Below are 27,510 nucleotides of genomic sequence, written 5' to 3'. Positions count from 1 at the left end.
TCGGTGGTATTTGCATCGCCGTGTTCGCAGTTGTCCATGACTAAGAACATGGGCAATACTATGTATCGTGTCTGGAGAAGACATTTATATCACGAGTAGCACCAACATAAATCTTAGGCTTGAATATATCTGAAGTCGCATAAGCACTTCAGTATAAACAGAATCAATGTACCATATAAATAACTGTTGCCAGGTTTTTACACAAGTGAATGTTCGTGAATAATTCCTTTACATGCGTAGATGTAATATGAGCTATGAAATCTTTATGTGGTAACTGAATTTATTTCTACCCTGAAGATCCTGGACGTTTTCTGCACCTTGCCTGGCTGCTGCGTTGGAGCCTAGCTGCCGCTTGGAGCCTAGAACTGTAGCAATACTGCAGGTTCCTTCCCACAAAAGGTGCGTGTACAGTATGTCCTTGATCCCCTCCCTCCGCCTTCCCTCGCACGTAGCAGTAGAGTTAATGGTGGTTGATGTTCGTGATGAGTATATTCGTATCATGCTGTATTTCGCTCAGTTATGATATATCTCTGCATTCTCGTGCGTCTTCAGGTTCAACGTGCGTTTTGTTGTTCAACTGACGTATAGAACATTGTATGTCTTTTATTTAAGGGGGTTTCTTGGGCTCTTAGTATTCATTTGAAGTGATCTTTACGTGTTTGTTCCAGGTTGGAGAGTGCTGTAGTGGGCTTCGCTGCATTCAGATGTGTCTCAGGTACGTTCAGTGCTGTGTAGCAAGAGACTATCGGCCTGTGTGGTTGAAGGTCATTGTACTTTGCACTTCTGCAGTCAGTGATCTCATCTTAACCGATTTGAATTCGCTTTAGAATGCATTTATTATGTTTATTTTTTTGTTTCATATGTTCTGGTGTGTTTGACAGCTGTGTTGCTCTTGTGTTTTCCAGGCGAGATTAGTTGTGTAATTTTTTGTTGTGTGTTTCCCAGGGTGCTGGCGTGTAAGACTTAGTGTATTCTGGTATATTCAGGTCAGCTTCGTCGTCCCGTGTGTTCTGGTGCTTCACTGGAGTCCACACATTTTTGTTCAGTATTATTGAATGAATAGATAGATGAATATATATATATATATATATATATATATATATATATATATATATATATATATATATATATATATATATATATGTGTGTGTGTGTGTGTGTGTGTGTGTGTGTGTGTGAAGAGAGACCAGGTTCGAATCCTGATCGCGGTGTCCGGTCCTTAGTCAATCCAGCTGTTCATCCTTGCCCGTGCCGAGTTAACTTTATATATATATATATATATATATATATATATATATATATATATATATATATATATATATATATTACATTATATTATATACCCGTGTCTCTACATAGACCAAACTGCGCTTTAAGGAAAATATTTATATGGGAAAATTGTCGTCCTTTCACGGGGTGTTCGGGTTGCGTTAAAAAGCAGAGCATCAAATTTTAACCATGAAGTGAAGTTTTATTTTAAAAACTCGCTGACTGAACATCGAAAAAAAGCTAACAGGATTGCAGAATAAAAATCGGTTTCGAAATAAAGTTTACTCGAGTCTATTTGCGTGATGGGAAAATATATATATATATATATATATATATATATATATATATATATATATATATATATTTATATATATATATACATATATATATATATATATATATATATATATATATATATATATATATATATATATATATATATATTGGCGCAGAAAACGAGATAATAGATTTCTGCGCGAGAGGAAGACAGACATTTCTGCAGACTACTGTATTTACTGATAAAGTAGTCGTCATCCACAAGTCTCTCACCTAAGCCTTCTGTATCAGCCAGTAGCACAAAGGACACACATAAACCAACACCCAGCAGCCAAACACACCGTCGCATAATTCTCGAGAAACTGGCATCGGGTGAGTGGCGAGCGCGAGCGCGCGCCTGGATGGCTAATGACCCAGAGCAATATTCCTCCCAATCATCATCACTTGTCTGTCTCCATTGAGCTGCAGTGCCCCATGAACGCGCACACCCCCCCACCAGTGCATGGGATTGGAAGCTCTCCATTCAGTGTTTATTTGAGGCCCGCCATCCACACACACCATCAAGGCCGCCCCACATGAAGTGTGGCAGATTGGAGGAAGGTGGAATAAAGTCTCCACTAATTAGACCACTTCATACCCACCTTCAGATTTGATATCGCCCCCCGCCCCAAGTTAGATCAGCGGCCGACCTGGGGATAACAGCAGCCGGCCTTACAGCACCCCAGAAAGTGACTACGACTCATTGCCGTAACTGTTCTGAATACATCCAGAAATACATGCTATTAATACACCCCCATGTGATGGTGGGTCCCTATTATTCGGTTCGTGTTTAAAGAGGACATACAGTACACGACCGCTGGGCAAGGCCCAGGCAGTAGCATTCGGCCAAACCCAGGCAATGTCACTAGGCAAGACCCCAAGCACTAGCACGAGGCAAGGGCCCTAGGGACTAACTCTGAGCGAGGCCCCAAGCATTAACGCTAGGCAAGGCCTAGGCATTGTATCTAGGCAAGGCTTGGGCTCTTAGCACTTGGCAAGGCTCCTCCACGGTAGATTTCAGTGACGCTGCTTTCTCAGGAGGGTTCCATTAGGAAAGTGCTCCTCGGGGTAGGTATCCTATGGACAGGTTTCACTACTTTGGTCTTCGCAAAACAAAACTGCTTCCCTGGATGTGGTGAGGGACCTTTCATTGGATAGTCTTCCTAGGGAAGGTGGTTAAGGCAGGTTCCCCTGAACTTAAGTGGGCTTCCCTTAGGTAGGGGTTTCCTGGAGGCAGACTCTGTTGATGTGGGCTTCCCAGAGTTAGTCTTCACTCCGGTAGGGTCCATTAGGGCACCGCATATATCCCTGTTTTCAATGGAGCCCTCTGATGTTGACCTTCCTTCATCCAGCCTTAACCACACAACCGGCGGAGCTCCGGTCAGGACTCCCTGGGTAGACAAACCCTCCACCATCAGCAGAAGGGTCGTGTTTGACGAGGCCCCCTCTGCTTCAGCGAATGGAAGGTAACACCCTCCCTTACCCTCCCTCCGCGGCCCCCAGTTGATGTAGGGTAAACCTTTTCCCTTCACCACCACCACCTCGATGCTCACTTTAGCAGCACCGACCAAGACTCTGACGTAAAGATTCAGATCGAAACACAGCAACTATTAAACCAGACGTGAACTAGGAACGACTTCTCATCCTCCTCCTCCTCCTCCTTTTCTTCTTCTTCTTCTTCTTCTTCTTCTTCTTCTTCTTCTTCTTCTCTTCCTCTTCCTCTTCTCCTCCTTCTCCTTCTCCTCCTCCTGCTCCTCCTCCTCCTCCTCTCCTCCTCCTCCTCGCTCTGTGTGACCCACTCATACCATTCTCCTGAGTCAAAAGTCTCATGGGTGGGAGTAACTCACTTTCAAGTTCATTCCTCACATCTGTTCCTGCAACTTTCCACATCCACTCCTGCAGCTCCAAACAACTACTCCTACAACTCGTCACATCCACTCCTTCAACTCTTCACATCTCGCCCCTAGAATCTGCGCCGCCTCTAACCCTACCTTTCCATTATGATTCTCCCATGTTTCTATCAATCTATCAGTCGCTCTGTCCATCCCCTTTTACCATCAGTCGCTCTGTCCATCCATATACCCATCAGTCGCTCTGTCCATCCATATACCCATCAGTCACTCTGTCCATCCATATACCCATCAGTCACTGTCCATCCCCTTAACCATCAGTTACTCTGTCCATTTCAGTTACTCTGTCCATTCCCTTAACCATCAGTTACACTGTCCATCCCCTTAACCATCAGTTACTCTGTCCATCCATTTAACCATCTCCCTAACTAACTCCGTAGCCCCAGTTCATAAGCGGCCTCTCAGAAGATGCAGCAGGTGTTCCGTGCAGCCTCCCGTGCAGCCTCCCTCTCCTCCTGACCCGGCGCCAAATGGCGGGCCACCTGCCCCAGGGAGCAGTTTTAAATACCCCACCTAAAGTTGTCAAGGCGAGAACCATCAATAACATTAAGTCCCGACTAGAGAAATGCCATGAGTGTATCAGTTATCACAAAACCACCTCCGTTTACGAAGGAGATACTTATAAGATTTTACGATCCCCAGAGTTTACCGCTGCAGCTGCGACAGTTTTCTCTATATGATTTCCAATCCGCACTTCCCTATAGAATCCTATGGCAGTATAGCCTATATATATATATACATGCTTCTTTCCCCCCCCCCCTCATGCTGCTGTTGCTGGTGGTTGGGGAGGTTGCTTTGGGCTATGCTGACCTGTCTTTGTGACATAGAATATAGAGAAATTTAGAGAACATTCCTACCGACCAGCAGATAAACCTCGTTTGGTATAGACCATCTGCTGTCTCTCCTTCCCATGTACTCCCATGTGCTATTACTACTTTACTACTTCCCATGTACTCCCATGTGCCAGTACCATCTTACTGCTTCCCATGTACTCCCACGTACCATGACCACCTCACTACTTCCTTTATACTTTTATGTACTACTACCACATTACTACTTCCCATGTACTCCCACGTACCATGACCACCTTACTACTTCCTGTATACTCCCATGTACTACTACCACCTTACCGTACTAACCCAACTACCACCACAACCAGCAACTAAGTACCACCATAATCTCCTCTATTCTCACACCACCTTACCACCACCATTGCCTCTTTATCTCCAACACAGCCATCTTAACACTGTCACCACCACCTCCATATCCACATGAACCCCACCACTGCTTTGTTGCCATCACCGCTACACCAACCTCTCCTTTCCTTTCACTCTCCTCCTGACCCTGGTCACCAGGCGACGGCGCCTCGCCATTTGGCGCCTCTGTTGCGGGGCCGAGGCCTCACCAAGCAGCTGCTGCCACCTCACTGGGCTGTGCCTTCTCACCACCTGGGCTGTTGGTGCATGGCTCCGGCTTCTCACGAATAACCCACCCACCCATCCACAATCCTCGCGAGCCCCACATCCCCAAACCTGCCTGGTGCCCGAGCCGTAACGAAGAAGAGAAAGAGATGCAAAGAAAATGATAGAAGCAGAAGAAACGTATTCAGAAGACGAGGAGAACGAAATGAAAACAAGCGGAGGAAATGAAGGCAGCAGATGAAGACGTTCATGACCTTTCCTGAAGAAAGAACCTTCCTGAGTCAGACATAAACGTACTATAATTTTCTCTGAAAACTCAGTAATTTACATATTGTCCAAATTACGTTGCATGTAGGCAAGTGTTTTGTAAATAAACCCGCGTAATGAAGTGCGCATCTGGGGCCAGACGGAGCGAAGGCTCTTATACTCGCTAACATTTCTTTTGTTCTTATCTTATGCAGATGCGAATATTTGACGAAAATAATGAGCCTTGTTCCGAAGTGCATGATAACACACGCGACGCCATTGAGAAGTTAACTAATTAACAACTAAAACAAATATGAAACAGCTGATCACCTCGAAAACAAAAGCACGTCGAACCACCAGGATTAAACCCCACGCAATAAACTGATTTGATTCCTTCGTTCTGTACCGTCACCCTGTGACTTGGTTTTCATAATTTAGTATGATGACAGTCCAGGCTTCTATAAAACCAGCTAGTTAATATGAGAACCACTGTGCTAGTTAACTTGCTGGAGTCGGTAATAACAATAGGTTTGATACGACCAGTCTTCTCCTGGTGGCTGTCACCTGGGATCACCTACCTCTCATGATACTCAGGTGGTGTGGCAGTGTGGCAGATCCCCTTGGCTTCCCTCCAAGGTGGTGTTATTCAGGTGGCCCTCAGAGCCCCTGTAGGTGACTCCTGCCTCACGTATGACCACGTCTAGGTGACCTTTCACGAGCCCTCGGCTCGTTGTAGGGGAGTGGTCATCAGAGTTCTGTTGGCCTTTGAAGGGTTCTTAGGTGATCCCTAGAGCCTAGGTGAGCCCTCAAGGTGGTGGGTGCTTGACTAGTGACTCTGGCAGATGCTGGAGGAGGTGGCCTCAGCCCCCGCATCAGTCACCCGAGTGGTGAGACGCCGCCGTCTAGGTGAACCCCCAATCCTCTCAGCTGGTGCACAGGTGGTCCGCAAGGGGGAGGTGAGAACAGCTGGTAACCCCCACTCGTATTTCTTAAGCTTAACATGTTGATAATCGCTGCCACTCTATTGCCAAGGCTGTCAAGGACGACGTAGTTATGACGGGTAATATTTCACTGCCCCTTTCAGGCACAACCACACCATATGGGCTTCCGTGGTGTGGTTGGGAGCGTTGTTGAATTGTGAGTCATGCATGGGCCAGCTCATGTTTGAATCCTGGGAGCGTCAGTGGGCCCCACACTCAACCCAGCTGTTCATCTTCGGGGAGGGAACACCCCCTCCCCCCACCGTTCGTCTCATATACCATAAAAAAGTATGAAAAGTAAAAGGATTGTTCAAGATTTGTTTTTGTCTTTGTCTCTCAGGTCTCGCGTGTCCGTCAGGTCTCGCGTGACCCTCAGGTCTCGTGTGTCCCGCAGGTCTCGTGTGTCCCGCAGGTCTCGTGTGTCCCGCAGGTCTCGTGTGTCCCGCAGGTCTCGTGTGTCCCTTAGGTCTCGTGTGTCCCTCAGGTCTCGTGTGCCTTCAGGGCTCGAGTTCTCCTCAGATCTCACGAATCCCTCTGGTTTCGTGTGTCCCTCAGGTCTCGTGTTCCCCTTCAGGTCTCGTTTGCCCCTCAGGGCTCGCGTTCCCCTCAGGTCATGTGTTCCCTTAGGTCTCGCGTGGTCCTCAGAACTCTTTCCTCCATTTGTTATCAAACGATTCTACACCAAAACACAACCTAGGCACACAGTGCTCCAAGCAGTCTTCAGCAAGCTGATGGAATATACCTTAAGCAATTTCTTCGATAGATAAAATGTCTGATTTCTGGCTTACAAATTATAGTATCTACCCCACAGCCAGCTGTAGTGGCTGGTGTGTAAGAGACAATTCACCATTGTATCTCCCAAGATAACCTGTTATGTCTCTCCCCGTCACTTGATGATTCTGAAGCACTCGAGAGTTCGAACCTCCTGGAGCAGTGGTTCATGACGCATGCCGATGGCCGATGAGATGCAGTACGACCTGAAGGGCCCAGCAGCACTGGTGGGAGGCCACGGTGTCAGTGTATCACATGATAAGGAGTTCGAACCTCCCTCAGCAGTAGTTCATGAAGCATGCCGATGGCTGATGAGATGCAGAACGACCTGAAGGGCCCAGCAGCACCTTCGGGAGGCCGAGAAGGTGTCAGTGTATCATGATAAGGAGTTCGAACCTCCTGGAGCAGTGGTTCATGAAGCATGTCGTCTGAACAGTTCCTCTGAGGGTAATAGTTTCTCCCGAATGAACTCCGTAGATTTACCTTCGAGTGGGAACCGACGTCGTCCTCAGGGCGGCTGGTGTTCCCAAAAGGGAGACTTGTAAGTCCTGATCGGAGGAGGTCACACGACGCTGAAGACGCTGCAGGTGTTACACATGACCAACGTCATTGGTCATGATGGCGGTCGTCTCCTGCTGTCACTGACTCATAAGCGTGATGCGAGGATCCGTTCGTCATCCCGTCCCGTTTCATAAATGTTCAGCCCCTGCGATGTGAGTCGTGGCAGTCTGCCAACCCACACTGCTGTGTTGTGGTATTATGCCACCCATACTGCTGTGTCGTGGAGGTATGCCACCCATACTGCTATGTTATGGCAGTATGCCACCCATACTGCTGTGTTGTGGTCGTATACCACCCATACTGCTGTGTTGTGGTCGTATGCCACCCATACTACTGTGTTGTGTACCCTTGTGCTGAAGAAGGTCTTCATCATGCTTCGTAAGGCTCCAGGTTTATAGAAACTTACATCTAGACAACATACCTCATTCAGCAAGTGCCGTGACAGATGAGATTCTGTCCTCTCTTAAGAGGCTCACCTTCAGAACAGATATATACAACGGTAAAGACAGAGGACAGGCTGTAGGAGGCGAGTTACTTCACCCAAACATAAGCCATACTATCTCGCTCGTGTCTATGGATAATCTTACAGCTAAGAGGCTAATGGAATCTCATGTCTCTGTGGACCAACGCAGTCACCGATGAGTCTTATGTCTACGTGGACTATTACTACTACTACTAAAGATGGAGACTTATGTGTCTGTGGTGTACTTCTACTGCTGATGAGTCTTATGTCTCTGTGGACTGTTACTACTGATGGAGTTTACTGCCTCTAGTTCAAGTGAGCTACAGAACCAGGTCGAGCCTCAACCTGCAGGTGGCAGACGCAGGGCAGCCATCCAGGTCACGAAGTGGCAAGAAGTTTATATGGACAAGTGCATGGGAGTGAGTGGGAAGGACACAGATAATACCAGAATACTGGAGGTCCTTTGAAGAGGTTATGTGCTAAAGGACAGTTCATGAAAAGAACAAATAACATAAGACCTGATGGTCTTTTGCGAGATTATCTGCAGGAGGACAGTACGTACGAAAGCCAGATAACAGAGGACCTGATGGTTTATTGCTAGATGACGAGGTTATCTGTTGGATAACTACGTAAGAAGGACAAATAGACATCAGAAGATATAGTGGTTTATGAAAAGATATCTGCCTTTGGCACGTGAACCGGCAGGAAAATAGCCATGCATGGAGAGAGTAAAAGGTTGAAAACACGTCTCTCTTGAACGGGGTCGATATGTATCGTTAACGTGTTAGTCAAGTCGTGATTTTAATGTACTGGTAGCTGTACGACCGATGAAGGAGGCACCATAACGGTCATCTCCCTGCTTCTGCTAGGTGTGAGGCCTCGAAGTTGCGGGAGCCCCATAAAAGGGGTCTTGGGGTTACAGAGTTAATCAGCTATTGTTCAAAGGCCGTGATTATGTAGTCAATCAGTCACCGTCAGAGAAACGGGCTTGATTTTGCATGATCATCCGATCAGATGATCAGCTGAGGCATCGACCACAACCAGCACACTGAGCTTTCATCTCTTTAGTAGTAGCAGTAGTAGTAGTAGTGGTAGTAGTAGTAGTAGTAGTAGTAGTAGTAATTGTAATAGTAGCTAGGTAGTATGCAGCCACTGATCAGGGAGGTGTATTACTGGTATTACCCGGGTAGGGAATTAGAAGGATAAGTGACGGCCGTGCAGTGAGCCAGCAATAAAGTGGTTGTCAAGTGTCACTCCTTTGGCCCAAGTGGCTGTCCTTTCTCACTGCCTCACCCACACGCTGTGGTGCTGGATTTCAGTCCTTAAACATAAAATCCCTTCATTCCATGCATAACTCTTGACAACACGTTTACTCATACGGCTCGTTCTTCATACGTATATATTTAATGTTTTACTGCAGTTAGCGCTACACTCTAGTCCTGCCTTTTGGTAGAATCTCGTTCTTAAGTACTCGTAGGGAAGCACTGTCTTGGGCAACGAGTGTTGGTTATTAGAGAGTTAAGTTGGCGGTAGCTGCTTCAAGCTTCCCGTTCTCTCTTCTCACTTCATCACAGAAAACGGCATAACAATACAGGACACATTGAAGCGTAATGCAGACTTGTAAAGATTCACATTCAGATTTCAAAGATTTCTTCTCAGAAGAAAAGGGACAAAATAACTAATTTCTGCAACAGATACCGTATTGATGTGGATGTTGTGGTGGGGCGTTGGAGTAGGAGTGGCTTGCTTTTGGTGCGCTTTCACATACATCTGGACTTTTTAACTTCTGACGCTTTTTATAAAACCCTGTAACTTGCTGGTTGGTTTGCGTGACGCCTGGTCAAGACTACGTATAACCAAGTCCCATATTGATACGTACAGTACTGTTTCGATTATCCGGAAACGTTCGAAGCAATTCTGGTGTGCAGTGCGACCTGGAAAGTTTAGAATCTGCGCTAGGTAAAAAGAATATGACATTTTTTGATTACATAATGCTAAGTACTACCCTTCTCTCTCTCTCTCTCTCTCTCTCTCTCTCTCTCTCTCTCTCTCTCTCTCTCTCTCTCTCTCGTCGGTAAGCACGTCCTCGGAGCAGCAGCCTACGCCAGGCCGGCCCAGATGTGTTGTGGATTGACAGGCTTGAGAGACTGGAGCTCGACACAATGAGGTAATGTGATCGCCAGCTTCACCCGCATGATGACACACACACACCCCCTTCACACTGCCTGAGAAAGACCTCTTAGTGTACGCGCTTATGACAAAATCATGCCATTAGGTACGACTATAGCGCGTAGCGCTCGCCGTAATATATGCCAACCATACCGGGCGCTACCTATTCAGGGACTGACCAGACCCATCGTTGCTGAACTTGAGGTCTCCATCAGACCATCGCCAACGCCACCAGCACCAGCGCTGCTAGTAAGAGCAGCCTCCCTCCTCCCCTGACCATCCTGTCAAATGACGATCCTCCCAAGATCTCTCCCATGCTCCCTGGGGCCTCCCTCCGTGCGCCGCCCAGGTGAAGGCGGGAGGCTGTGAGCCTCGTACGCTCCTCCAGGCCTACTAATTCAGATATGACCCGAGGGGCAGCGCCGCCTCTGTTCAGTGTACACAAGAGGAAATTCTATTTTAAACCCTTCTAGTCATCACAGCGACAGAAAGACGTTTTATTTCTCGGTGGCTCAGACTTGTGTTCTGTTTGATTTAGAAGTTAAGTCTGCGCCGATGACGTCAAAACCGACAAGTTAGGGGGTGAAAAAAGTGGGAGAGAGAAGGTGGGAAAGGGGTACCTGAATGTTTTATATAGATCCTAGCCGGGTTACCCGGAGCTGCACGGGGTGGGGAAAAAATAATGGCTTTTTAGAAAGAGAATATGAAAATGGCCTCTGTTGCCTTTCAAATGGCCCCGTTGAAAAATTGAAATGGCTGGACGCTTATGGATGGAACGAGGAAAATGAATCTGCAATAAGGTTTGAGCCTTGAAAGGTGACCTTTGTTGGTCTTTAAGGTCAGGGTATCGTACCCTTAGATCTTGTCTTTCATCATGAAGTACCTCATTATGAACTGAGGCTGTTAGGTCGCCCTGTTTCAAACGAGCGCCGTATGTCACATATCCGAGCATGTTTCCTCTCCATTTGGTGACCGTAGATCAACACAGCAAGACCAAACCTCAGACGAGAGTGTCTCACAATGGCGATTCCCCGCTGCGAGAAGAAGGTCGTGTCAGTGACGACACGACCAACATATTGATGAAGTGATTGGCTCAAAAGGCCACACGGTGTGAGATGGTCTTGCGTGGATACGGATGCTGGAGGCATGTCGTCCAACGCAGTTGCTCTTATTGACATTCTAAGATGCGGCACAAAACTACATCCTCTCTATATATTTTTGAGCTCGGAGCTTCCCATTGTCTCTTAGGAGGACAGCAAGGTACACAGTCATCTACGACAAGTACACCTCGTACTAACAGAACACACTGGGATATATGCCAAACTCGTTCCTTTAACATACCACCACATTTCATCTGCGGTGCACTTAGCAAGGACCAGTACAACATCTTATTGTCTGTCCATTGTTTAACAGGACATGCCGGTGTTACTCCATCACTTGATCGTGAAAGAACTCAGGGCTCAAGATTTGGGAAAAAGAAAGGGCATCGCACTGTCAAGAGCTTGTACATATCTTGGTGATGGTGAAGACCCTGCCAAGTAGCGTAGAAAGGTGTTCTCTTACATCTCTGGCAGCGCCGTCTGGTATTACTAAGGAGTTCCCTGAGTGACGTGTGGAGTGCTAATGACTTGGCACAGTGTCGCTGGAAGGACAGCTTACCAGCAGCACCTGCACAGATGTGTTGATCAGTCGAGAGGCTCACACCGGCATGCATGCTTATCACTCCCCAGCCATGTTTGGGTATAAACAAGTAAGGGAGAGATGCTTCAGATTGTATTGTTGATGACCCAGGTACCCGGCAGCAACGGCATTACTCACTGATCCTGTGTGCGAGTTTAGCACGACGGTGGGGCTTCTTGTCATGTCGACTGCCCTTGGCCTACAGACCGCGAGGCTCTTCTTCATCACTATCACACCCTCGTCGTCACTGTAAAGGCTCTATCATCACTACGCCCCCAGCTAACCCGCTCATCCTCGCTGGTAAAGCCATCATCACTACCCCCCCTCGATGCTACTGACCTTTCGCTTGACCTTTCCAGATAAGGTCATCTGTTACATTTTTCCACCGTCTGGTGCACAGAGAGACAGAAACACACGCCACCATTGTTGACATAGATTATGGCTTCTATTATTGGTATTATTAGAAGTATTACTGCTACTACTACTACTACTACTACTACTACTACTACTACTACTACTACTACTACTACTATTACTACTACTACTACTACCACTACTACTACTACTACCATTACTACTACTACTACTACTACCACTACTACTACTACTACTACTACTACCATTACTACTACCATTACTACTACCATTACTACTACTAATACTACTACTACTACTACTACTACTACTACTATTGTTGTCCTTGTTATTATTGTCACTTGTTTTTGGTTTGTTTGTGATGTTGTTACAGTACTACAGTAACGTCATTAACCTTGCCACTGTCAATGTCATGATTAATGCCACCCCATTATCATCATTGTAATGACTGTTACAACATCGTTTTCATGACATTAATCTCCCAGATTATGAACTTTATGTACTGGTACCATGGGTGTGGTGGAGCCACCTGAAGCTCAGCTTGCGAGTGCGGTGTTTACCCCATTCCTTCAACGTTGGTGCCTAGGAGAATGTTGGGGGTCCGTCGCCACCATGCAGCACCAACAGTGCTAGCTAGTACCCAGTGCTAAGCGAAATATCTGACATGCGACAGGGATGACAGCAAAAAAGAGTGCACATGCGCATTGAATACGCAGTGGTCAGCAAGTCACGTTTTATGGCTAAATCCAGAGGGCTCAGCAGCGATTTTAAAAGCTGGGTAGTGTAGCGCTTCGCTGTCGAGTTTTTGTGTGTATGTGGGATCTTTCTATATGTAAAATAGACTCGGTTAGAGGCTTTTGAGCGGCTCTGTCACTGGGAAAGGATGTAGAGTGGATGACACATCGGATGACCACAGTCCACAGTAATTGCCAGGTATCTCTCGTGTTATTTCTGTTATAATCAAATCTTCTTTCCTTCTCCTTTGCTTCCATGTTGTTCAGTCTTACAGTTTTGAAGATGACTCTGGATGAAAGTATATTTCCACGCAGAAAAATTTCATTTCAAAGGTGAAATTTATTGAGAAGGCTCGTATAGTTGATGTGGCGAATCTTTGTAACTACATTCAGAAATCATGTGCCATCAGACTCTCTTGTAATATATTCATTCTAATTGACCTCCTTTCTCACATCTTTGCCCTCATGGTTTCTGCTTTCATGTCTGGTTTTGGGCCCGTAACTTTCCAGTTTTAAATCCTTATGAACCAGTCCTCATTAATTATGCAATGGGAACATACTGGTGGTCATTTATTTTGCATGCTCAGATATTTTGCACCAAATCCCGCTGTATATCTGACACGTTATTGCAGGTCACTTGGTCCACCGAGGTCTGAAATTTCGCAAGCCACCGGCTGTAGACTCGCTTGGGGGAGACTAATAATGTTAGGGCAAACATAACCATTGAAAACGTTGAAGACCATTTTCTTTTTTCCTTACTTCAAAAAAAAAAGTATGCAGACCCCTTAAAAGTAGTAGAAGAAAAGGATAGCCCTGGTTTCTGTCCTGTGGGGATATTCTCGAATGTGGCCTTGGTCATTCGTGAGTGTGACTCCATGGTCGTTTGTCGAACCGTTCGTGAGTGTGACCCCCTGGTGTCATTCGTGTGGCTTCTTCACCACCCATGTGGAGACTTTAGCATCCTCACACTTCCAGAGCTTCCAGCAGCCTCACACTCCCAGAGCTTCCAGCAGCCTCACACTCCCAGAGCTTACAGCAGCCTCGCACTCTTAGAGCTTCCAGCAGCCTTGCACTCCCAGAGCTTTCAGCAGCCTTACTCCCCAAGAGCTTCCAGCAGCCTCACACTCCCAGAGCTTCCAGCAGCCTTGCACTCCCAGAGCTTTCAGCAGCCTCGCACTCCCAGAGCTTCCAGCAGCCTTACTCCCCAACAGCTTCCAGCAGCCTCGCACTCTTAGAGCTTCCAGCAGCCTTTCACTCCCAGAGCTTTCAGCAGCCTTGCACTCCCAGAGCTTCCAGCAGCCTCACACTCCCAGAGCTTCTAGCAACATTGCACTCCCAGGGCTTCCAGCAGCTTCACACTCCCAGAGCTTCAAGTAGCCTCGCACTCTCAGAGTTTCCAGCAGTTTCACACTTCCAGCATCCTGTTGGAGTCACGTCTTAACCTACGAAGTTTGGTCGACCATGAATGTAAGACTACAACATCACAGCTTGACCCCGTTTGCATTGCTATCTCCTGTTATTTAGTACCATAAGCCCCACGAATTGGACCCCTCGAGCACGTCGGCACGACCCTCCGAGCACGTCGGTACGACCCTCGTGCACAAAGGTACGACCACAGGGTACGATGGACCAGCCTTTGACCTGACCCTTTAAGGCTGTACTCTAGGGTGCCTCGTCGTGCCCTAGAGGTTAATTACCATCATCATTTAGGTATTGACTCTTATTACTCTACGGCCCACAGGGCTATTACTACCTCTTCGTTCCTGTCGTTGTCGTTCCTACATGTTCGGCTGGTGAAACACTTGGTACACCAGCTGGAGTGTTTCGTCCAACACCTACAGTCAACATGCACACAGACACCACTAACAGGAAACATCCAACTGACACAGGGGATGTGTGGCAGGGAGCAGCGAGGCTCGCACCAGCTGCCAGTGATCAGCTGGTGCGGTGGACGTGTAGATAGATAATCAGAGGGGGGGGTGAACCATCTGTGGCCCTCCCAAGCGGACCATGATGCCCCCAGACAACAGCAACATAACACCTCACCCAACCCGTCTCTTGGATGCTACAGCCTCTCTTTCCCTCTCAGTCATTGCCTCTCTATCCCTCTCAGTCATCATGAAGCTATGGATTCCCAGACTAGTTCATGGAGGCGTTTTCTCCTTGCCTTTTTCAAAGATACACTTTATCTCAGGGACATATTCAGCAAGACGAAGTCATGCAGAGCATGGACGATCAACGATGTAGCCAAAGACAAATATTTTGTCTGTCTTTCTGCCACTTTTTTCTCACCCTCTTATTGCTCCTCTCTCTCTCTCTCTCTCTCTCTCTCTCTCTCTCTCTCTCTCTCTCTCTCTCTCTCTCTCTCTCTCTCTCTCTCTCTCTCTCTCTCTCTCTCTCTCTCTCTCTCTCTCTCTCTCTCTCTCTCTCTCTCTCTCTCTCTCTCTCTCTCTGGGGCGGGCAGTGTTGTGTGCGGGATCAATGTCACCATCACAACAGCACCAGCACCACTTGCAACACCACCAGCAGCACCACTTGCCTCTCTCTACGTTGGATGATCAGGAATGGGCGGTGGAGGACAGTGGACAGGGGAGGTTAACTGGAAATGAAAAAAAAATATGAGACTTTATGAAATTGTATGATGTTGGTTTATCGTGTATGACTGGCGTGTTGTGGTGTGCCCTGTTTGAATACCCCTGGTATATCAAATGTATGTGTAGGGCTTCCAGATAGAAAACAACGGGTGGTATTCAACAAGGAAGCGTCTGACTTGTTCAGAATGACGTATAGGGGTACCGCAAGGCACACTTCTATGACCCATACTTTCCTTGACTCATATAATCGGTCTGGAAACTGGACTTGCTCGTAATACCACCTCAATATGTTCCGAGGAAATGCATGGCAAAAACCTTGCCTGTATATAATACCTTCCAGCGACCACAGTGTTAGGCCTCATAGCTACAGATGTAAACTAACTAAAGGAATGACGCAGTCTTTCCTTCGTACATGGTCCCTGGTCGTTCCTCATCTGGAAATGAACTGTTCACCTTTGGCCGCGAACCTTGATCAGAGACGAAGGAACACTTAAACGATAACAAGAAGAGCAATGAAACGAATTACTTTGCGCAGAAATGAATCCTGTAGAAAAAAATTCAGAGATATAGAAATTATCTTCACTACAGAAGTGTTACACTCTGAGAAGATCTACCGGAAATGTTCAAGAAAAGTTCGTAATGTTGAGTGTATCACCCCATCCAAAACGTTAGATGGAGAAAGACTGACGGGAAATAACCGTATGAAGTTAAAGGGGAAAGAGATGTTATACAAGTGTGGGCAAAACGCTTCTCAACAGTGGAGATAGACAACACTGGAATGATCGACCATGGGATAGTGTCGGAGGGAAGAGTGTCTTTGTACAGATTCTCCAAAACTAAGCTTTGGCACGAGCTCTTGCCAGTGACAGCCCGTTCTCGGGTGTGCCATGACTGGCACAGGTCAGGCATATGTGCTTGGGCGTCCCATTATCGGCATAGGTCAGGCGTGTGTGCTCGGAGTGCCATTACTGGCACTGGGCGGTCCGTCTGTAACTGTAGTGTCGTGTTTATTTTTTTAAAGGTGGATGTGTGTGTTGTGGGATATGTTTGACGGGGAAGAATATCGACACAGGTGTAACACATACTTTATTAATGTCAACACTCAGCGAATATGCCTCTTCAAGAAAGGCAATATGATAATGCACACGTATTTCAGTTTCCTTATTTTTTCACAAATGAGTTAATGGATTTTTACTTTCGAAATTGAATTTCCTTCCACCCCCTCATTACTGTAATGTAATCAGATAAGGAAACTCAGGAGGCGTCGACCATCCCAGCAGGTCGTTTTTTTTGGGGTTCCATTTTGTAAATTCCTTTTTTTTTTTCCAATTTTTCTGGAGATAAAAACATCAACACAGGTTACGCTCAGGAGGGTATTATTATTATTATCTGTCCGGCACAGAGAAGTTCAGGTGATGGGTATTCACATCCAGCATTGGCATATGAACTAAATGTTGAGAGGATATGACGACTTTCCCTCCCCACGCGGTCATACCTCTGTTGTCTGCTGTGCAATTTTTAGTTGTTGATAGAGATTACCCCAAGCCTTCATCCTAGCTAGCCCCGGGGCCCATGTCTTTAGGTCCCCCCCACGTATCCTCTATGCCCGATATAATGACTTAGGTCAGTTCTGTACATGGAGAAGGACCAGTCAAGAATTTACTGAAGGACATGTCTAGGTTAGCTGGAGGACGAGTCAAGAATTCAAAGACTGATTTTGTCAACGTAAGTCGTTACGAGGACTTCCGAGGTCAGGGCCACTGTAACGTCTTGTCAATCAGGGCCCCTGTAACATACTGTCACTCAGGGCCACTGTAACATACTGTCGCTCAGGTCTACTGTAACATACTGTGAATCAGGGCCATTGTAACATTCCGTCAATAAGGGCCACTGTAACATACCGTCAGTGAGGGGCCACTGTAACATACTGTGAGTCAGAGCCACTGTAACATATCGTCATTGAGGGCCACTGTAACATACTGTGAATCAGGGCCACTGTAACATACCGTCAAGGCGAAAACAATTTCTCTTCCGACTGCTGATTGGCGGAAATTCAGTTACCTCATTCAGTATACCAGGGCGGGTGGACTTGGGAATTCCCATTTAAGACCATCATTCAGTCTTTTCCCCTCCATGTTACTGAAATATAAATTTCCATCGCTTATTTACAGACACAGCCATGCGTACTTTTCCAAGCGTGTATGTATGTATGCACAACATGCAACTTTAAGAGAAGAAAAAATATACGAGTCTGGTATGTATTTTTTCCCCCCGTCTCAGAGGGTGATAGTGACATTCATATTCCTTTGCCATCTAATATTCTAAAGATTTTATTGATAGGATGGGGTTTTTTCCCCCGTGTCTAACCCCTTTATTTGCCCCCTTAACCCCTTTGTTTGCCCCTAACCTATACCTTTTTTTTTCCAACTCCCTCCCTTTGCTCCTTACCCCTCCCTTTGTCCTAACTCCTCCGTTTGTCCCGAACTTCTCACTGTATCCCTAACCCCTTCCTTTGTCCCTAAACTCTCCTTTTACTCCTAACTCTTCCGTTTGACTCTTATTCCTTCTCTTTCTCCTTAACCTTTCCTTAGAAATGTGAACTGCGGTAAAAAGGATTCAGTATTCCCCCTCGACAATGCCCTGGTTAGACCTCATCAAGTGTACGCTATTGAGATCTGATCACCCAACCAGATCAGAGGTAAATTTGATCAAATTCAGAGAAGAGCAACAAAACTAATCCCTTCACTCAGAAATAAGCATCACGAGAAAAGACTCAAAAGACTCGAAATTATCATCTTTAAAAGAAAATAGCGTAGACTCCGAGTGAACTTGAGTGAGTGTTCGCAATGCTAAATAATTTCGATAGATTATCATACGGAAACATCTTCACGATGCTACGCTACTAGAGCAGACCTCACTCCGATGTGGCAACCTTGCTCCGTCGGAGGGGAGCACACAGTAACCTCCCACTGCGCCAGTCCCCCACGCCCCACTCACCAGGGAACTCGACCCACAGGCCGCGGAGGGTACACAGTTTCATGAGTCTCGCAGGTCCTCCTGCTCTAGCAAGCTAAGAGGGCGGAGGCAGGTCATTAGCCCCTCCTCCGCGTTGGGACTTCGTCTGGACTGCTGGTAGAAAGTGGTTTCGGGAGCTCCACTTACAAGGGGATTCCTTCTTTCTCTTACTGTGACCACACCGACGTGGAACTTTGCTTCTCATGCACCTCTGCGCACCCAAGGGGGACGCGTATCAAGTCATATAGATCAAGGACAGTCCTCCTGCCGCAGGGGTGAGGGCAGTGACACTTTATCTCGGTCCACGAAACCCAAAACGTTTCTCCCAAAGCGAAGTGTTTAATCAGACAATCGGGTTCTGGTAAAACCTTCCGATCCCCAGGGGAGCTGCCAATCCTCTTGTCCAGCGGAGGATCCTCGGCAAGTCCAATAAGTACCTTCAACTGGCAGTTGCAAGCCGTCTCAGTGGATCACATCCTATGTGGAGGAACTTATACCCAAGACCTGATCTGGCGGACTTTAATGTGAGTCTGTGCTGTATAGGATGACTCTAACAGCTTGTATGGACGCATCATATTCATCCTGCGTGATATTCTTTTCTTCTTTTTAAGAAGTGTGAACTCGCTTATCGTACTCTAAATGGCTTTATTTGTCTGAGTGAATAGAGACGACGCAGCCCTGTGATAGGATGGGTAAAAGGCACTTAGTAAGAGGTAGGTGAAGGTAAGCACAAAGGTAAGCACATGGGAGGGTGACAGGTGGGCCCAAGGATCGTAGAGTGGGCACAGTATATCGGCATCGGAGAGATAGGAGACTGACTGTCTGGTGGGATTGTAGTACGTAAGCGAGTTCAAGGGCACACAACAGCGTGTAGGTGGAGGTATGGAGCCTATAGAAGGGTATCAAATATTGATAAAGGAGGGTGACAGGTAGACCTAAGCGGACCCTTGTCCTGTCGAAAAGGAAAAACATAAGTGAGGCAATATTGCATTTAAAAAGAATTCAGTCCATCGCTCTCCTCTCTGTGAACTCTTACTTACAACGGATTCAACCCCTTTTAAGGAAAACATAGTCCTTAGAATTTAGAACTTCTGATTCCTGTCAGATCCTCTTCTAACCGCTGCAGAAAGACTCTAATACCCTCATCAGAGGAATGTAGTCGACTGTGTAAAGAATCGAGCACACTGATGAGGAGGATTGGATTCCTGAAGATCAGATGATGAATTGGAAGTGAAGAGGGACTTCGTGGAGAGAGCTGAAAGCAGATGGCTGCTTAGCTCATTCGTAATCATCTCTTACTTCAGACTTTATTCATTTTCTTTCCTCAGTTACTCAACAGCATAATGAACCACAAAACTCATCTCGTGACCTCTATAATTCTTTTGCGCAGCTGGTCACTGGGTGAGAGTGGGATGCGTAATGAAACAGTCACTCACAGTGGCACAAATCATATCAAAGGTCGCTACGAGCTTTTTCATTTCTCACAGTAATTAGTACTGCAAGTTTGTACTGATAAACTTTAGCCTCTGGCATCCTCCATATTTCGAGCTACTCAACACCTGAGTTGGAGTGAGCGCTGCAGGAGTCTTGTTCTTTAACTCAGGTGTCTTGAGGTCGGGAGAGAATGTAGAGACGAAAGTTGGAGGATTTAATGACGGTGCTGACGTGTTTCTTCCAGTTTAGTCGATCATCCAGAGTAACACCGAGAACCTTGGTGGACTAAAGAAGGTGGAGGGGGCCAGGACATAGGAATATGATAACCGGTGGGACGCGACTGCGTAACTTTGGCAATGGTCGAGGTGACTGTGGTTTAGCACTGGTCTAGCTCTACGTAGAGGTTCTGCAGGTTTTCTGAAGGGTAATTCAAGCTGCTGTCCACGCTGACTGGTGCCGGTGGTAGAGTCGTCGACGTACTTGCATGGAGCAACTGAATCAACGGAATGGATAGTCCCAGTGGCTGGGGGGATGTTATGCTCCCTCCCTACACCTCCTACCCCAACGTATGGCTGGTCCAGCCAAAGACACGGTTCATCCTGACCACCACCCACGGCTGCACCCACACCCACCACACTCTAAATCCTTTACCACCATCACCCACCACCCACGGCTGCGCCCCCGACGCCCACCACACTCCACATCCTGACCACCGCTCACCACCCACGGCCGCTCACACCCACCACTTACCTATGATGAGACGTGATGGTCAACTTGCTGACTCGATCATACTGGCAGGAAGTGGAGAACGTGCTGGGCCACACTGGTCCCATGGTGGGCAGCAGTGAGTGTGCTGGACCTCTCCCAACTCCTGCAGGGTGAGGGAGGACATACAGTCATTCCCCAGCCTAACGTTGCTACCTTGAGTCACAGATAAGACCCCAAACCTCCATCATATTGCCGTTTGAAACCATACACACGCGACGTTTTGCAGGGAAGTCTGTCTCTCTCTCTGGCCTCTGTCGTTCATGATCACTGGGCCCTTTGCCCTTCCTCAACCATGCCTTAGTGACAGTCCTCAACCAAGGCTGAAGGACTGCGGAAGGGAAACCTCGAGAAGTCTTAAGCTTTCGTGTTAATCCCCAACTGAGGCTGGAGGACTGTGGGAGAGAAGCCTCTTCCCTCTGTTAAGACTGAAGTGGAATCAGCAGTCGTGGGCCGAGCTGTGCTCCCTGAGGAGGTATAAGAAGAGGCAAGTCTTACGTACGCAAATAGGTTCCCTTGTAAGTGTAGGAGAGCGTCATGTTGGCGGGGATCAGCTGTACTCACCTTGAAGCACGAAGGTACGACCCTGAAGCACGAAGGTACGACCCTTGAGCACGAAGGTAAACACTTGATCATAACAGTACGGTCTTAGGGTCTGATAACCTGGCTTGGTGGGTCAAGCCATCGTACCGAAGGGTCGTACCGCCGTACGCAAGAGTCGTACCGACGTGCTTAAGGATAATATTATGGTCGAGGGTCGCATCGTCGTGTTCAGTGGCATTATCGTTGTGGTCTAAAACTGTACCGTCGTGCTCAGGGGTCTCACGGTCGTGCTCAGTGGGTCATGCAGTCGTGCTCAAGAGGTCGCACGGTCGTGCTTACGGGTCATACCGTCGTGTTCAAGAGTCCCATCGTCGTGTTTAAAGGTTTACCATTAGCAAATGCACTAGTTTTAGATTTGCACAAATACTGTGCACACAATTTACATTTTAAACCTAATAATCAGGCTGTAGCCACTGGCGCTAGAGCAAGAGTGGTGCATGTATTACCATAATTACACAAAACACGTTTACCCGAAAACAGTCAGCGAACAATACTCAACGACACATTTTAATTTTGTTAAAAACGTTAGTTGCAAATTGGTTAGTACTTAGTGCAAAGTGTTGCAGTATAGTATGACTGTCTGTTATCAGTTTACGACATACCATTAAACCGTAACATGAAGTGGCGAGAATTCCTCAACAAAAATCATCTGCCACAGCCTAACAGGGTTCAGTATCCCATTAATGGTGTTAGCAGTCTGTTGTGCCCTTTCCCACAGAGAAGACGACTGGAATCCATATCTACAAAACCTCAATTAACTGTCTCGTTCGTTCTCGATGAAAAAAAAAATCAAAACAAAAAACAATAGTACGATGTCCATCAGAGGGTTTTCATTAAGACCTGGGTGCGTTCTAAACCCCCCTCACCATGTATGGCGAGGGTAAGTTGACGTTTGACGTGATCTTTCCTTCTGTTTTGCTCTCCTTCTCTTCCTCACCACACTCCGACGAACAAACGCTCCAACGAACGCACCGTCCAACGAACTCCTTCCTTGAGTCTTCAGACTCACAACAACCCATCCCTCCCGTCAGTAACACAAAAAGAATATATAACTTTATGTCCAGTTAACTTCGCGAATGTATTTTGTAAGACAAAGATAATATTGCATGACTGTTGTTATGACTGGCTCACCCCGCGTCACATTTGAACCCACCTACAAATAGGCCACTTTTCACTGGATATTTGTTTGATTTTCAAACATCCAAAATTTTCCAGCCTCATCCGTTTCAACTGATCAATTGGAATTTGTGTGTTAATAAAAGGGGAAATGCGTAGCTAGAGTAGAATTTTACGGCCTGTATGATGGCAACAAAAGTTTCGAATTTCGCATCCGGATTTGAATTTTTCGTGTGTAAAGGAACTGAAAGCGAACGGTGTGTGCGGCAGCCACGGAGATGACGGCGATTACCGGGAAGTTCGCTAACTAGTGTATGTCTTTAAATCTACATTCGTCTGTTATCTCTGTTCCTGAAGATGTGAAATATCGCGAAAGCGCTCAACTCTTCGTTTTATATATATATATATATATATATATATATATATATATATATATATATATATATATATATATATATATATATATATATATATATGTACTCGTCGGTTCTGTGTCTTGTATTTATGTGTGTATACAAGCCGAAGAAAGTGCTAGACGCACGATGACTAATCCCCCACACGTAGGTGTCAATAACCAATCCATTATCCTGGCCACTGGGTTAACTCACATTCAAGAAAATATTTCATTGATGACTGGGAAGGCTATATGGAAGGTATGAAGAGGGAAAATGGCGAAGATGAATGATTTGAATGATTATGCCACTGAATAGTGCTATTCCACCGTTCATTGTGTGATGGCCAGGGAGGGAGAGAGTGGTGGTGATGATGGGGGAGTGTGGTAGCCAGGGAATAAGGGGGTTAGTGATGGTGAGGGCGTGGTGGTGGCGAAGGAGAGGCGTAGTAGCCCTCCGAAGGAAAGAGCAGACGAAGGCTCAAAGGGCCCGAATCTGCTAGTTATTTTCCACGATCTACAATCTGCATACTAGGAGGTCAATTTCGTATATGTAATTTACAAATTCACTGCAAACTAGTGTAAGGAGACATACATAAATACATTTCTTAATCAGGATGATAAAAAAGACCTCACAAATAATGTAATGTTCCACCCTGTGTTCCTAATTATTTTTTTCTTGTATTGGTTTTCCTGTTGTACTATCAGTGCTGATATCTACTTCACCACCTGAGGTGCAACTTGCAAATGTAACTAGACTTGTGCCTTACCTTGGTTAGCAGAGGGTGCGTACAGCAGTGGGTCAAGGCTGGCCTCACTAATACAGCGCCCGCACCATCCTTGAGACGGCATTCACTCGTGATTACCTCAACACATCGTATCCGCAGTCAATACATTAATCCATTCCTGGCCCTCCCCACCACAACACTGGGTTGTAGCCCGTTCCTTCTCACTACGTCGATCCGTTCGTAACTATCCCCACCACAACACTGGACTACACCCGTCTTGCACGTCATTCATCAGTCAGTTCTGGCCTGTCCTATATGCACAGCAGAGACTTGTATCCACCGCCCTCATGGATCCATTCATCCGTTCGTGGTTATTCCCACAGCAATGAGTCGTATCCGCCGTCCTCGCAAACGCTCATCCGTTCGTGGATATGTTTACCTCACCACTGGATATTCTATTTGAGTGATGTCACGTCATTAATCCACTCGTGGCTCTGCAGCTTCATACTAAACGATCATATCCGCTCTTGTTAATGCCAAGAACCCCTTTCGTTACTGTCGCAATCACAGCTGTGTTTACTTTGTTCTTTTTATTTTTCCGTCCACTAGAAACACACGTAACAGTTTACAGCACCTTGTCCTACCAGCTGGGGATCAATTGGACACACTGACAGAACGGACTGGTCGAGAGGGCATTGTGTTCAACGATGAAATAATGATGATAAGACCTCCTAGGCCATCACTTAGTATCGTCTCCTAAACATTCATCGGGGCTGTCAACGGTGTGAGAAGATACTGGAGATACGCCATCCAGTGGATGTCATCTGTATTTTCCATGTTATCTTTTCTTTCACAGCCTCTTACTCCCGTCATTCCATACCAGTGCACACTCAGGGTGATCCTGACGGGGCGCTGAACTTTGTCATGGGAGCACAGAACACCTCCGCCAACCAGAGCGGCCAGCATGAGTCAACACAGCTCATCTGCCAGCGAAACAAATTTGACGGTATAGTAAACGCTCTCTCTCCCTCTCGACGCCCCACCACCTGACTCCTCTCCTCCGTCGCCACACCGTCTGCAAGTCACACAACACCTTGCCTCCTACACTCGGGATTCCTGAGCATGGATGGTTTTCCAGGTAGTCTCTGGCGCCGTTTCAGGGTGTCAAAGAGTTGATATGGCCGGAGCCAGGCACTCTGTATGTTTTCTCCGGCCACTGTGTGCGTGTGTGTGTGTGTGTGTCTCCCCTGGCGGTGTGGTGCGCCTGGTGTTACGGGAGATCTCTCCCCTGTCTTTGTGCCAGTCACCAGGTACGTCCCACAGGATGATTCATCGTCAGCGACACCTTCGCACTGGGGTTCGGGGGCGGCTCCTACCACAGGCAACGACAGGCAGGTTAGCTTCGACTGCGGAGTAAACAAAGGCACATAACGTGGGACCATGTGGTAAACGCGGACCAAAGTGACAGGAACGCGGACGATGCGATGTGGAATATTGAGCATAGGCGTGGAGATGCAGCGCGCATGGTCGGTCGGGGGGAGCTGCTGGCCTGACACACTGCTAACACGCCCTCTGAACTTCGCCTCACTCTTCTCCCCCTCCTCTCCTATCACTTTACACTCGTTTGCTACCACACTCATTCCCAGCAGTGCTTTTGCGCCATTCCTTCTTCGTTAGTCTTGTGGCCGCGATTTCGTATCGGTGGCATTTAACGGCTACGCACCATTTCAAATCACGTTGCCAACTCTAAATTCTGCGAATTGTGGAGAAACGTTTTGACGAGAGGTTCTGTGGTAACCGGTTGAAATCGGTTATAACCGGTCAACATCTCGTGATCTGATGTCTTGAAATCCCCCTGAGGTGCAGTGCCATTCAAGCACTTCAAAACAAGCGAACATCAAAGGAACACAAATATGAAAGCGAAGAATCCGCGTTCAAATATCGTGGCCCAATCGATTTTCGTGAATCTCTCAATCTAGCAACAAAAATAAGCAATATATATATATATATATATATATATATATATATATATATATATATATATATATATTTGGGAGCGGGAGGCTGGAAATCCTCTCCTCTCGGTATTTTTTTTTTTATTTTCCAAAAGAAGGAACAGAGAAGGGGGCCAGGTGAGGATATTCCCTCAAAGGTCGGGTCCAGTCCTCTGGTCTTAGCGCTATCTTGCTAACGCGGGAAATGACGAATAGTATGAAAGAAAGATATATATATATATATATATATATATATATATATATATATATATATATATATACTGAGGTGTTTGTGTGTGGAAAGAAAGACGTGTGTGAGAGCAAAGGTGGTTATGTTTGATGGTATAGGAGTCCCGACGGTATCATCTGGTTGCCAGGCGTGCAGTACAGATAGAAAAGAATATTGGATGTGTTGGTAATGAAGCGCTTGAGGCCAGTATGTGGCGTGAGGAGGGTTGATCGAGTACGGAGCGACAGGTTAAGGAGGAGGTGTGGTAGTAAGAAGGGTGTCAGTTTGAGAGAGTGTGTTGAAATGGTTTGGGCATACGGAGAGAATGAGTGAGGAGAGGCTGACAAAGAGGATATAAATATATGCGTCGGAGGTGGAGGAGACATGGCTTCCCTAGAATCTCATGTGAAAGGTGTGGACAGGCCCAGTGCGACAAGTGTCTGAAAGCACCCGGGTTCGACAGCGAGGGGCGGTGAGAGGGTTAATTGAATTGGTATTGGGTAATTTCCTCTCAGCCCAAGTGCCGAGGTACCGAACTGGAGCTAACCCTCTACTACCTGTGGGAGCGTAACGTGTTTCCCAGCCAGACCGTCTGGTTCGTCCTTGTGTAAAAGGGGGGGGGGGACGAAACAGTCGAGTAGAAATTACCAGTTTCACGAATCCAGTTATGTTTAGCTGTTGAGTTTTGGTCAAGGAAGTGACTGTGCATCTGTGGTTCTTTAAACAGTTCCGTGCGACAAATCACACTCATCAAATTATCACCTCACGTCTCTGACAGTGCTCTTATCCCCACCATCATAATTATCATCCCTTTCACTGTATCACGTACCTCAGTCATAGAATTATCACCCCCCTCTGACAGTGTTATATTTCCCACTAACAGAATTATCACCTCGCTGACTATCAAATACCCCCACTAACAGAATTATCACCTCGCTGACTATCAAATACCCCCACTAACAAGAATTATCACCCTGCTAACAGTATCACATGCCCTCGTTAACAGGATTATCACCTCACAAACAGTAGCAGGTACCTTACAAACAGAATTATTCTTTATCACCCCACGAAGTCTATCATATTCCCCCAGTAACAGAATTATCCCTGGCCTGACACTGAGCACCCCCCCACCAACAGTATCATGTACCCTCTTAACGGAAGTAGCATCACCGTGTCAACAGAACTGGCCTGTTCTTCTTTGGTTTCCTTTTTTTTTCGTGTGTTGGGTAGTGGTGATGGGGCGGGGCGTCCCCCTCAACGCGCCTTGGTGCCCGGGGAGCCTAACCCGCATTTAGTGGAGCATCTGGTGGTGGTGGTGGTGTTCGTGGTGTTCCACTATTGCTGCCGTACTCACCCCCCACCACTCTCTTCCGCCACGTATGTCCCTCAGTACAGCCAGGTTCCAACCCCACGGATGGTGGAATTCGGATCACCACCTCTCTCTCTCTCTCTCTCTCTCTCTCTCTCTCTCTCTCTCTCTCTCTCTCTCTCTCTCTCTCTCTCTCTCTGGTTAGCGCTCTGGTCACGTCCAACCGTAGCACAACCAGACTATCAGACCTACGACGGCAGACTCAGAATACACAACACACCACCACCTCCTCACCACATCCCCTCACACTCCCTCCACGGAAGACAGAAGACACTGTAATCGGTCTGTGTGTCTTTCCGCCTGTGGATATTATGTCTGGGTAATGTCCGCGGAGTTTTCCCAGTCGTGTAGAAAGACACAATTTCCGCGATGAACGTT

General features: G+C 46.8%; 1 protein-coding gene across 2 annotated transcripts in view; it reads right to left on the bottom strand.

The window, feature by feature from the left end:
• The window catches only part of LOC139763801 (uncharacterized), a 471,998-nt gene extending 447,230 nt beyond the window's left edge, over positions 1-24,768 (bottom strand). For both annotated transcript variants that reach the window (XM_071690065.1, XM_071690066.1), the window contains exon 1: positions 23,583-24,768. The gene's annotated coding sequence lies outside the window, so the exon portion shown is untranslated. The remainder of the gene's footprint in view (positions 1-23,582) is intronic.
• Positions 24,769-27,510: the final 2,742 nt, after the last annotated feature.

Source organism: Panulirus ornatus, chromosome 48, assembly GCF_036320965.1.
Source record: "Panulirus ornatus isolate Po-2019 chromosome 48, ASM3632096v1, whole genome shotgun sequence".
NCBI lineage: Eukaryota > Metazoa > Arthropoda > Malacostraca > Decapoda > Palinuridae > Panulirus > Panulirus ornatus.
Note: the sequence above shows the minus strand (reverse complement) of the source record. Positions and strands in the feature narration are given on the sequence as shown.